General features: G+C 48.0%; 1 protein-coding gene across 1 annotated transcript in view; it reads left to right on the forward strand.

Moving 5' to 3' along the window:
• The first annotated feature begins 588 nt into the window (after positions 1–588).
• DNAJC16 (DnaJ heat shock protein family (Hsp40) member C16) overlaps positions 589–13,931 on the forward strand; it is a 221,859-nt gene continuing 208,516 nt past the window's right edge. The window contains exon 1 of the mRNA XM_078642994.1: positions 589–718. The gene's annotated coding sequence lies outside the window, so the exon portion shown is untranslated. The remainder of the gene's footprint in view (positions 719–13,931) is intronic.

Genomic DNA, 13,931 nt, shown 5'->3' on the forward strand with positions numbered 1-13,931 from the left:
CTCCTCTTCCCATCAAAGGAACATTACATGGAAAAAACACTTTTTGAGAGTGATAGATAATATTTAGAAAGAGATTTGGAAAGAGTGCATTTTAATGGGCCTTATAAGACTAAGAAGAGATGAAGGAGGGCCCTGAAGCAGGTCTGCCTAGACATATATGCGACAAATCGAGCCTGCAGTGGTCCACCCAAATAAAAATTCCTGGAACCGGGTCTGCTTACACCCCTGCCTATCCTCTGCCCCACCACTACACCTCTTACTTTTCACTCACATTAACCCTCATTTTCCTAAATCCATTTCATCATCCCTCACTATCTCCCATCCATCACCCCTGTGGTCACTCACACAATCCCAATAACAGTTTATCAAGCCCAGGCCAGTACCCCCTTCTCATCCATCCCCGCTAACCCTCGCCCTCCGCGGGTCTCCTTGGTGACCCAGGGATATAATTAGAGCCCGGGAGCTCGGGGAGAGTCACGTGACCGCAGGATGAACACAGAGGTTGGGGCGGGTTAAAATATGTGTCCAGGAGCAACAGCGCCGATCTGTCAGTGCAACCGAGGCGGGGACGGAGCAGGGCACGAAGGAGCCGATTGGAGGACAGGGACTGTGCGGCGTCGTAACCAAGCAACAGTAAGGCCTGGAGGCGGTACTTCCTGCCAGGTGGTGCTTCCGCTTCCTGTGTGTGCAGTGGAACCGGAGCCGGGAGGAGGATGCGGTGAGGAGGAGGGGGGAGGAGATTTAGGGGGTGCGAGGCTTAACCGGTTGCGGAGGGTGTGTGAGTGGGAGGGGCAGGATTTGGCCAGCAGATCTGCTCCTGTGGGTTATGTGACAGGCGGGAGAGGGGTCAGGGAAGAGGTCGCTTGGATGACTTGTGCGTCGGACTTGCTGTCAAATAGGTTTTATTTCCACTTTCGCGTGGCCCCGTCGTGTTGTGCATGCTGTAGGGATAGTTCCTTCAACCGTAGTCACCTACTGTACAGCATTGTCTTTGGTTTTATCTGTAATTTGTCACGTATTCTGCTGGTTTATATTTGGTTTTGGAACCTAAATCCTGGTTGCCAATAAGTCCTCTGTTAAACATTAAGCGAATTCAGGCCTTTTGACTCATCCGACTTTTCGTTCTGGGTAATGCTGTTCATCTTTTAATCATTCTAAGCACTGGATTTAAAACTCCAGCACATAAAGTCCTGTCTGCTGTAAGGACAGTCCCGTAGCCCATGAAGGTGTCAAAATGACTTGGGATAACAATCGGGTGTATGCCCCCGCACGCTGTTACATGTAATAATGTGTTCTTCACTCCGGTTTGCTGGTTGTTTTTGAGGTTTTTTATAGGTCGCACTTGTCCCAAGGTCGTTCAGCACTTTACACATGCACCAGATAATATGACAAAAGTCCAGATTAATTTTTTAAGCACGTGATTTGCGCAGAATCACAGGACTTTGACCGTACGTCGAGACTGGAATCTGGTTTCCCAGTTCCAACGTCGGCAGTACTGTCCTTTAAACTACATATGTCCCGAATTTTAAGTGTACTTTGTTACTATGCCCAATAAAGCTAGTTCTTCCTGCCAAGTGACACCATGTCTTTAATGACGCCATGCTATGAATGACAGCATCGGTCAGTCCCGGCTTTTAAACCAGCAGCATTTCTCAAGCTGAAAATTTCGACATCACGCATTGAGCTCCAAAGCTAAACTGCAGGTGTCATAATGCAAAGTGCTGAGGGTGTAAAGGTTAAGGATGCCTGTCAGTCTGTGTTTCAGACCCCAATGTCATGTCTTTTTTCCTTTATCATGGGGCTGTGATCGTTTATTTTATATTTACTCATTATTTGCCTATTGTTTGATATTTATAACTGGCTGACGGTATTATATTTTGAGATGCAGTATGCTACCTGCTAGACCAGTGTCCTTCAAAACAAAATGTAGTTTATTTGAAAGCCAGAACTGGCTCGGTGTATCGCAGGTGTTTTGTAGCCACTTAATAATTGTTTTCCATCTTTTTTGTGTTCTCATTCTTTATTGCATTTTGACAATAGAAGGGCACAGTCGACAATTGGGTACTCAGATAAGTGTGCGGCCTGTATGTCTTCAAAACAATGTCTTGACCGAAATGTCTTAGGCTGTTACCATTCTTGGTCTCCAACTTAATCTTGTCTGTACAGTGTGGAATAACTCAAAACCCATAAAAAAAGATATTATTTAGCATACAACCAAGAGCTACATGAACAGTAATGAACTGTCGATGGAAGCAATATAAAAATCAATAATAGGTAAGAAGAAAGTAAAGCAAGGAACTTTAAAAGCTAAACATTCCACATAATAACAATCTCGTTTGTCCACGTTTACAACACTGAACTCGTACTAGTATCGTCAATATCTATTGTTTAGTTAAGAAATGACACCATAATTTGTAACCGTACAGTAATAAAACATATCCATGTGCTAAAATGAAAAGCCATATTTAGATATTACATTAACATTAGTTTTTGTAGGCCTCTTAGGCTACAGTGCATATACAGGCAAAGGGGCAACGACAAAGTGCATAATATAGTGTGGGAAAATGTATTGAGGAAAAAGACGGGAAAAGCCGCAAGAACCGGCGAGACTGTTAAAGTGTGTAAATAACAAAACGCTTCATACCGTTAAAAAAAAAAAGTATCCCCTCAGGAACTAACACCCTAGCATGACACAAAAATCAATAGGAGGCAAAGTTTAAAGAGCCTCTCCCGAATCCCCCCCATCAGTAAAAAGGCAATAACATATAAAAGGGGTGCGAGAGTTAGAGATGTTTTCAAAACATACAAGAACCATAAACCACCCCGGGCCAGTATGATTTAGGGGTAGTGAAAGAAAGTGGAGGGCACAATAACTAGGATGACCAAGCGACATGGGTGCAAATTCAGGACGGTGAGTGTAAAAATTCAGGACAAAAATTCAGAAGAGAAGGTCAAAATTCAGGACAAAAATTGCCAACAAAATGTATGTTTTATAGACACATCAGAGGAGGTAGCGCAATAGTGTACAAGTAAGTAAATAGTCAACCAACATAAGTACAAGTCAAAATAAGTTTTAATTAGGTTGAGACACCGGGCAATGCACGTTTTTCGGTATGCGCCCAGCTTTGAGCAACTGTGCAGGTCTTTTTGTGGTATTTCATATGCTTTAAGAACGATGAAGGCTTAGGTAATGGCAAAGCTTTTAGCAATTTTTAGGCAACGGTGGTTATAAAAAATAAAACAATTGATAAAAGGATCCTCCTTAATATTTTGCAAATAAACTTTTACAAACATCTTCTTACAACCGACCGTGCACCATTTCCCCAAGGAATTCCACCTACAGTACTCCAGTAAATCAGGCCTTTTGTTTGCTCTCTTTCATCCTAATTGCGGAGATACTGCGCTGATCTACTACCTTCATCTTGAAGCTAATTTGGCCAGTGGAATTTGCTGAAACTTTCAGTGATGGGCCAACTTGGGCAAAGATTAATACAAGAAGCAAATGTTAACAGTAGTTTTACATGCAATTGTGAAATGGCATCAAACTATAAAATGTATATGCAGCTCATGGGGCAGACCAATATATTGGATCATCCGGTAGAGAAATGGCACTTGATGGTGAAACATTTTTTGCATTACCTTTTTAGATGCAGAACTAAATATGTAAAGAAAGCAGCCCTTCTGTAAACCGATAGCATCTCAAATGTTTCAAAATTGTGTATATGTCCTAATCTGTTATGCTTGTGACTTGCTTTCAAAACAGTGGAGCTTTTTTTTGCTTGCCTTAGTATAAAACATCTGTGTGATAGCATGAGTTCTCACATTCACGTTCACAACATATCACTGCATTGCCTCATCTAAAAGTAGGACATCCAAACCGAGAAACTCAAGATAGCCACAAGAAGCAAGTCAGACAGATGAATGAAGGTGGGGGAGGGGGGCATGGGCAGTGAGTAAGCCAACTTGGCAAACATTTCGAGGTGAGCTCCCCTGTTGGACTTGAACCTTTTTGGCAGGTTCACCCCTGAACTTTTTGCCTTAAGCTCTGACATGGTGGTAGTGGTTTTAGGCCTCTGGGCTCTTTAGCACTGTGGTCCAGTGTAAAGTGCGTGTGCTCTCTGTGTACGTGTGGTGAGATGGGCCTGCCCTCCCATAGGAATGCATGGGGGATAAGTGTATCCATGGTAATTCCTGGTATAAGAGGGTTGCAGGGTCGAGTTTAGTATGTATGAACTCGTGAGGATAAATGCTGCGCAATGGTGTGCGCAGATTTATGGTGACTGGTGGAGAAATGCCACTTATAGAAGTTGGCATTTTTGTGTGCTATGTGTCTGCCTGCCTGATGTGAATTGCATGTCTGGCTTGTGAGTGACAGGAGCTGAGAGGTGTGGGTGGCTCCAGGAGGGGCAGGGTGAATCAGCGCTAAGCTGAATGGGACGTCTGGAGTAAGAGTGGTGGGAGGGGTAATCCCCTGACTCTGAATAGGATGGTGTCTGCCCTAGTGAATGCTGTCTCCGCCCCCCTGTGGTGTGTCTGATGGCAAGCCCTCACCTGACAAAGGGGAAGTGGAGCTTCCAAAACAAGTGCTCCAAATCTCCCCCTAAACCAGTTGCAAATGGTTCCCCATGCCCTGCACTTTAGACAAAGGCTGAGACCCCATGATGTTGTTCAGTTCTGTACTTTGGTGCCGATCCTTCTGGGGCCCAGGGGGGCTGCCAGGAGGGCTTGCCTCCCTGGGCCCTGCATTGCCCCTTTATCCCTAAGGACTTCCAGGACTCTTGTGGCATCTAGCGCCTGGTGAGCGCTACATATTCTTCCCCTTGAGAAGGAGCCTGAGGGCCCTGCAGCGCTGAGCTGCTCATTTTGATGGAGGGAATCCTGGCATGAGGGATTCCCCCTTGATACCCACGGCGGCGGGTGCCCACCCAGCCTTTTTGCTTTCATGGATTAGCGGGAGCCCACCCCGCATTATATTTTTCAAGTATGAGGGAGCCCACCCCTCGTTGCCGCCGAGAGAAGGGAGGAAAGACCTCCATCCCGATCTGCGGACCACTTGGTTGTGGACGGGGCCTTTTTCGGACGGAAGCAGGAAAGCAACAAACATGGCGGCTTCGAGTCGAGCAGGGCTCCATATGCTGGTGAGAGCCCTGCCTGTGCGCAGTAAAGTCCCGGGTCCCAGGAGGGGGCCCAGGTGAAGAGGCAGAGCCTGCGAAGATGAAGGCTGCGGTGGCCGCCAATGGCAGCCCAAGTGAAGGGGAGATGCGGCCGGAGCAGGCCGCGACCAAGCGACATCCCAGGCGGGGCTCCAGTGGTGAAGAGGAAGCCCCGCGGGTAGCCGCATTGTGGCCAGGCGAAGAAAGCGAGTCCGGTGAGTGGAACGAGGTGGGGAGGGGGTGTGAGTCAAGGCACGCGATCAGTGCCTACCCCCAGAGATATTCCCCTGAGGCACAGAGGTGCCAGTACCTAATGGCTATGAGCGGACCCGTCGTTGCGGGCTGCTCCAACCTGAGGGCACAGAGGTGACCGGGCCCCATAGCTTTGTTCATCCCATGGGCAGCTGCACCAAGGGGGTGATTTCGTGTGGAGAGCCACAGTGAAGCCCCGAGGGCACAGTTGTGCCAGGGCCTATTTGTTTGATCCCAGCTGCGCCGCGCCAGCGTGGGCAGCTGCAACGGTTTGCATTTTGAATTGCAGAGTCTCTAGGGGGACAGAAGAGGCGCAGTGGTTCCCGGCCTTGTTTGCTGCACAGCTGCCCAGCAAGTAGTGGGCAGCTGCTACGTTTAGGCCACAGTTCTTTGGGGGCATTGTGAGAGATAAGAGGGAGTTGCAATGGAGCACGTTCGAACTATGCTGCATTGGCAGCAGCCCTGACATTCTGTACACAGGGCATTTGAGCCCCTTTTGAGAAGGCCAGTTGACCAGGTGGTCAGTGATTTATGCGATATTAGGAAATGTGATGCGTTACAATGATTCATGCCTCTAAATGCTTTTGGGGATGAGATTATGTGCGTAATGTGTTTAAGCCAGTGAGGTTTTTTCCTACTAGGAGAATACCCCTAATGTGAGTGATGCTTATGAGGTTAGGGTCTAAGATGTTATACTGATTAGGTTGGCGTACAATGGATTTGGCGCCTAATGTGATACTGTGCATAATGTGGTTTGTTACAGGCTGATGCTGAGTACAGTGGTTGCCAGTAATTACTGGTTGTACATTTATGATATGTCTTACTTGTACTAAGTTCACTTTGTGATGGTTCTGACAGTGGGCCCTGCCAGGTGTAAATAATCCCTTGTAAATATGATCTAGTGCCAGGTGGCACGATGTATATTATGTGATTACTATTCTAATGTGTTATTAGAATACAAAGGCTATTTTTGATATAACCTTGTGTGGAGTTGCTTTGTGGTGTGCCTGGGATGTTGTTGCTGTGTGCGTGCGCAAACGCTTTGCTCATGGCCTCCGGGATAAGCCTGACTGCTCGTGTCAAGCTACCAAGGGGGTGAGCAGGGGTTATCTTTGGCGTGTAACTTCCTTGCCCTGACTAGAGTGGTGGTCTCTGCCTGGCTTTGGCGCAAGCCTTAGCCAACCAGAGATCCCATTTTTAACATCCCCATTTCCAGTTACAGCAGAAACGGGAAATCGTTCACTTCAAGCAGCCTAACGTGAACTCTAGCAATTAACACCCATTTCGCATTCAAGCAGCCTGTACATGCGCAGATTAAATACTTGCCCGCATTTCCATTTCTTTGAAGCAGCCCGGCCCCCTGGTTGCCCCGCCCTCTGAATCACCCCACAGGAGACCCCCTTCCTTCTGCTGGGCCATCTCAACTTCGGAATACTTGTTCTTTAACACCAAGGCTAAATTACAGACACATGCCGCCCATTGAAACTTCCTTCACGGCCAATGGACATTTTGGTAAATTCACGGACCGTCTGTGAAAATTACAGACGGTTGGTCACCCCAACAATAACCTGAAACTAACAAAGGTATTGTTTTACAAAACAGGCTACTCGAATAATCATCATGATGTTATTTCTCCATCTCCCACCTCTTTGCTCAGTTGGTCCAAGAACCCCTTGACTGGACTGTTGTTGCGAATCAGGTTATCCCTGTGTGATAGTCTGTTATCAGTTTTTGGAAAGATGGAATATGACACGGTCAAATATGGGTTCTAAGTTCCTTGAAAAATTTCCCGCACCTCTATTCGGCTTGTGGGTAAAACATAACAATGAGGCCTCCAGACAGGTACAAACAGCGTGAGTCAGTTAAACTAGCTTCAGGAGAGTCCTCCTGGAGGGATCCAACTTGGGACAACCGCACAGGAGATGCAGCCATGATTCCGGCCTGTAGTTGCATAACGTACACGCCCCTCTGACGCCCTGCTGAATACAAAATTGGTTGCTAGTAAGCCTAGTTGGCACAGGATTTCTCTACACCTCTCTCTGTTGGTGGCTTCTAGTAAATATGGTGGCGGTTTCCCTTCCAGGTATGAGTTATTTAGGGGGAAGGGTATTGGAGGTCTCTCTAAAGGATATGTCCTGATTATTCGAGATTAGTTTAAGTTGCCTGTTGTTAGACCTAGCATCATTGGCATAGGTCTCCCTTCCCCTGATACTCTTCCTGTCTTGAATGTTGGCTGGATATAGATGTTCTGGGCGCCGTGCCACTGCTACTCCGTGCCACAGCGCGAATGCTCCATGTATATAAATGACTACTTTTGTTAAGAGGAAGTAACTGGGGTATCGGTACACTTTTTGATAAAACAGTTTAAAAAGTTATTAAACAGTAAGTTATCAATGGATTTTATCATTGTGCTTGTATGTATTTTATCTGCACTTTTATGGTCAACGACCGAAATAAAGTTATCAAACTAAACTGAATAAATGACTATGTGAATTAGGATAACTCTGAAGCTTCCATTAGTATAGCCTGTTTTGTTAAGGACTGCTATCTATCACCCTATCTGGGCCTAGGAACCCGATAGGGACTACGAGTTTAATATGGCTATAATCAGGCCGGCAAGGGCCACCTTTTAGTGAGGACCGGTTCGGTATTAGATGTTGTGAAAGCCTTCCCTGAAGTCGGGTAGTTGCCACCTTTTAGTGAGGATCATTTCGGTGTTGTATGTTGTGAAATGCCTTTCCTAAAAACGCAGTAGTTTCTTGTTTAAAGCTTTACTGCGGGCTGTTGCGAGTATGCATATTGGCCGTCTGGTTTTGGAGCAGCAGGGCCAGCTGGGTCAGACCTGGCTGGAGAACGGGATTGGTATTCCAAGCTTGGGGAGGGGTGACTCTTTGATCCAAGCAGGGTAGAGCCTGGCAAGGTGAATGATGGCTCCATCTCCCACTGGGTGTCTGATAGCAGACCCTCTCCATCTGAAAGGGCAGGATGGCGCCTGGTAAACCAAGTGCTCCCCGACCCCACTGATCTGGTTCTGACTGGAGTCAGTGATATTCAACCTTAGAGAACAAAGACTTGTTAGGTATAACATGCTGTGCTGGAACTTTGGCCAAGGGTGTTCCTTCTGGATGTCAAGACGAAACTCTGTCCGAGTAAACGGAGAAAAGGACTTTGGAACTTTAACCCATCTTGCCGAAGAAACTACCCAGGGCCCAAATCGAGGGAGCCTCCTGCCGAAGTCTCAGGGACATTAGACTTCACCCAGTCGGCTGTTGGAATTCCTGTGCTGGTAGTTCCACTTGCAGGTGAGGCCCCCGTCGATTAATCCGGAGCCTCTAGGTCTACTATAAGGGCCGCGGACTGGGCTTCTTCTGAAACGTTTGTTGAACCTGTGCGGGCCGCTGCAGCTCCGAGGGAACTGCCGCTGCTGAGCGCCCGCCTAACTCTGAACCTTTGAACCTTTCTTTGCTGAACCTGCGCGGGATGCGGCAGCTAAGACGAGAGCCGCTGCCGCTGAGTGATGCAGCAGCTAAGACGAGAGCCGCTGCCGCTGAGTTCCCGCCTATATCGGCACCATCCAACCTTCCGCAGGATGCGTGTGGGCCGCTGCAGCTGAGGGAGAGCTGTCACTGCTGAGGGCCGTCTGTACCTGTACCATCTTGATATGTCGCGTGGGCCGCCGCAGCAGAGGGAGAACTGAAGCCGCTGAGTGCCCACACCTTTTGCTACTGTGCACCATCGTGATTTGTCCCGTGGGCCGCCGCAGCCAAGAGAGCTGTAGCCGCTGAGTGCCCACACCTTTTGCTACTGTACACCATCGTGATTTGTCCCGTGGGCCGCCACAGCCGAGAGAGAGCTGTAGCCACTGAGTGCCCACACCTTTTGCTACTGTGCACCATCGTCATTTGTCCTGTGGGCCGATGCAGCCGAGAGAAGAGCTGCAGCCGCTGAGTGCCCACACCTTTTGCTCTTGTGCACCATCGTGATTTGTCCCATGGGCCACCACAGTCGAGAGCGAGCGGTAGCTGCTGAGGGACCTCACCTTCCGCTACTGTGCACCACTGTGAGTGGTCCCGTGGGCCGCCGCAGCCGGAGGAGAGTTTAGACGCGGAGTGCCCACACCCCTGGTCACTGTGCTCCCCCATGAGCTGTCCCGTGGGCTGCCGCTGCCAGAGGAGAGCTGTAGCCTCTGCCTCGCCACCACCCTGTGTTACTGTGCATCATCGTGCTTTTTTGAGTGGCCTGCCGCAGCTGCGAGAAAGCTGTGGCCCTTGAGCACCCACACCCTTGACACCTTTGACTAGTTTGCATCCCCCCTTGGAATTGTCCCGCAGGCCGCCGTAGCTGAGAGAGAGAGCTGTAGCCGCTGAGTGCCCGTACCCTTGACAACTTTGCACCCCCCGGAATTGTCCTGTGGGCTGCCGCAGCCAAGAGAGAGCGGCTGCCGCTGTACATCCACCACGGAGCAACACAACGAGAGTCCTTGCATTCCCCAATCCGGGCCGCCACAGCTGCGTGCTGCTACTGCCGAGAACCCGCCCGTCCCCTAGTGCCCGATTCAGTGTGGATGCACGCTGCGAACCTCTGCCGCCCCGTATTGTGGTCCCTGGGAGTCCGGCTGTCACTGTCTCCGCTGCATTCAGAAGCTGTGTGCTGTCCCCCCCTTTCAACAACAGGTATCTGGTGCGCAACGGGCCGCGTAGGTCCCGTCCCTGAACTCAATCAGTGTTGGGATTTGGTTGAGACATTGTTATTTCGTTGAGTCCCTACCGGTTGACGTGCATTGTCATTGTTGATACGCTTTGAGAGTTGAGTTAAAACTGTTAGATGAAGATATTATTTTTCTATACCTACCAGAGTTGTGTCCTTTTGTGGTGTCATTGCTGCCTTATTGTACATGGTCATAAACTCTTCACACACTGCCTCTGCAATAGGGCGAACTGCTTGTGCTACGTTACCACAGGGTTGACCAGGGGTTATCGAAAGGGGTGACCCACTTGCCCTGACTTAGGAGGAAGGGTCCCTATTTGGACAGTGGCGCCAGCCAGTGCCAACTAGAGACCCGCATTTCTAACACCTGTTAATTACCTCTTTCAAGGCCACATAGGAGATATCATCTGATTTTAAGGCCGATTCCTCAATGTGCAAGGATGTGATGGCTTTTTGTATATGCTGGTGCTAGGAATTGCCCGGGGTCTCAAATACATTTTTCAGGTAAGCATTAAGCCAGTTGCCAGGTGCTTTCAGGACCCGGATATAGTATTTCAGTGCATCTGACTCACAGACTAGAGATTGTCTCGGCAACCCGAATTCCAGTCGGAGTCTTGCTCAGCGAATGTAATGGGGCAGTTGGTATTTGTTTTTAAACCTGTACACAGGGCTTGTTCCAGGCTGAGGGCACATGCCCCAAGGAAAACCTGATGGCCATTTTGCAGCGCATGGAGGAGAGTCTCCTTCATAATCCTAAGTATGGGAACTGCAGAGGCACTATTTAATTTCATGTTAAGTCATTTGACACTGTATACGATAGCAGCACTTTTCTTTTTCAGGGAGACTATTTGCGTAGGTTTGGAAGTAACTGTGATCCAGACACCTAAAAAATAATTGTACTTCCTGGCCGATTTAATGATTGTTGCTGCCGATGTGTCATATGAGATGTTTCTTATTTCTGTAGCCACCAAAGGTCAGGAACTTGGTCTTGTCCTGGTTTATTATAATGTGGTTTTTCCCATTGTAAATGTGGAGGTTGCTCAAGGCTCGCTGTAGACCCACTCTGGTATGGTCCCTTACCACTATATCATCTCTTTATTGCAGGATGTGCAATTTGTGCTGGCATAGCCTTGGAGGAACCAGGGAGCGACCCTCCAATGCTTTGCCCAGATTTGTTGTGTATAGGTTATAAAGGAGGGGCACAAGAACACATCCCTGCTTCATCTGGGGCAGGTGGTGATTGCGGAGGTGGCATTATGAGGACCTGTTCTCACTGCACCCACGTGGCGGTGTAGAGGGCGATAATTGCCCTTAGTAGTTTCGAGGGGACACCCCTGTCATTTGGTTTTGTCCATAGCGTGAGACATACTATCCTGTTAAACGCAGCACTATAATGGATGAAGCAGCAGAAGAGTGATAACTGGCCTTTCTGTACTGCTACAGTGTTGATGATGCGTCTCGGAACCCAGTCTGGCTAATATCATTGTCCACAACCCAGGGCTCAAGCTGCTTAAGTAATGTTCTGGGAAATGTTTTGGTCTCTAAGTCTAAAACTACTATAAGGTCTTGATTTTATGGGTTTGTTGGGTCCTCTTTCTTAAATAATGGGCATAAAATAGACTCCTTTCATGCATCTGAGACTTGAGCAGTCAAAAACGCGTGGTTGAAGAGGGCAGTTAGCAACTTTGACCATTCCTCCGAGGCACATTTAAATGCACTTGCCGGCAGACCGTTAAGCCCAGGAGCACCATCGTTTTCATTGCCTTAATAAGTTTTCAGATCTGGTCCGGGGAGGTAAATTCCTGGATGTTATCTGAGTTCGGGTCAGCAGTCTCCCACTTGTCAACATTATCAGGTGAGGACTAATCGGTATATAGCACTTCTACATATCTCGTCCATGATTCTTCTGAGATTCCATTTTCCATTGTAGTATTGGATGATTTTTATTTAATATAGTTTCAGAAGCAGGCTTGGTTTGAGTCCTGAAGCATTTGATAGATCTGTAGACATTCCTTTTGTCTTAAGTAACCCTGGGCGTAGTTTGCGAAGTAGCGCTACGTGTAGCTACGCAAAGTGCACTTCGCGAACTGCCTAGTGCACTGTGCAAAATGCTGTTCGCACTGATTTGCACAGTGCCGTATACCTGTCCACACTGTGCAATCAGTGCAAACTGCATCTTGCAATGTGCAAGCGGATGTTTTCTGCTGCTCGAGTAGATTTCTACTCGAGCGTCAGCTTTCTCAACGCGGACTGGTAGTTTTTCATCGCGAGCGGGCGTGAGCATATGCGACCACTCATAATGAGAAACCTGACCTCCCCGCGTTGAGAAGCTCACCGGGCGGTTTATTTTCCACTCTCGCGATCGGCAACTTGATTTTGCTGATCGCGAACGAGGAAAAAGTCTCGCCGGGATGTCATTTTGCTGTCTCGCGGTCGCCAACTTGACGTTGAGGACCGGGAGCAAGCAAAAAATGACCGCTGCACTACGCTACACTACTCGTGTTTGTACTGTGCTACGTGCAATTTGCATAGTGCGAAGTAGCGCAAACTTCGCAAACTACGCTAGCGTAGTGCTTTGCCCAGGCTTAGTTCTAAGTTCTTCTTTTCTTCCCACGTTAGTTTTTAAGGTTGCTTTTGTGCACTGATGATGGCCACTGCAGTTTTTAGGCGTGGGGTTGAGCTTGCGGGCACGCAGATACCTCCTTAGTGCTCTTCGTCTTGGGGGGTTCATCTTGTTGTAATGAGGTTAAGGCCCCTCTTCTCCCCCAGGCCTTGGGTACACCTGCTAGTCCCAAACAACTAGCAGGGAATCTCTCAGCTCACTTATAAGTCACTCCCAGACATGGGATATATCTAATTGGGGGTAGGTATTAGCCTCGGAGAACAACTTTCCTAGCCAAGTGTTTACAATTGGGATGTTTGTCTGCTTCCATTTAATTCTCCTTACACGTTTTCCTGATTCTACCCCTAGTGGAGAACACCATTGTAATGCATTTGTCTGCAGTGGGAGCTGCTAGGTCTAGGGTAAGAGAGAAAGGGCTATGATCACTTTCTGGCTTAATGGGAATCTCAGAGTTAACAAGGCGATTCGCTAAAGAACCAGTCAGAAAGATGCAATCAATAGTTGAGATTCCTCTAAACGTTGGAGGGCTTGGGCCTCATTTAGGTGTTGTCAGGTGGTCTTTTATTTTTTCCTGTTTTTTGGGGTTTGGACCACAGTTAATAGTTCTTCCTATACCTCTGATGTTAAAACCCCCCACCAGCAACATTTTGTATGTAGCATACTCCACAATAAGCTCCTCCAGGCTGTCATGAAGGTCATCCAATGCAGAATATTTCAGTGTTTTTGGCACATCATGTTTTTTGTTAGGTGTTGTTAAACCTGTGGTTATTACTGCTCGTAGGGCTGGTGAATTGAGTGTAAGTAGCGCGTTCTCAATTTTACACATTTGATAGAAATGGATATACCCCCCCAAAGAGATTGAAGCACATTGCTGACTTGAAGACTTCATAGATTCTGTGTGTGACAGAAGGCCATAGCACCTGGGTCTCTTGTAGACAGAGGATGTCACTTTAGCCCAGATAGGCCAGCGCTGTCTTGCTTGCCCTAGTTGACTTGAGGCCCACCGCAATCCAGGATGTTATTGTAAGATTGGGCGCTGTCTTTGTCTTCCGATGTTGATGCCAGTCTGAAGAGAGATGGTTTAGGTATGCTGCTCTTGACTACCTCTGCGGTGGTAGATCGATTGACCACAGTCATCTTGTTCGCGACATCTTCCGGTACAGCTTACCCTTCTTTGATTTTGAGCGTATGATACT

The sequence above is a fragment of the Lissotriton helveticus genome, chromosome 5_1 (genome assembly GCF_964261635.1).
Source record: "Lissotriton helveticus chromosome 5_1, aLisHel1.1, whole genome shotgun sequence".
NCBI classification, from domain to species: Eukaryota; Metazoa; Chordata; class Amphibia; order Caudata; family Salamandridae; genus Lissotriton; species Lissotriton helveticus.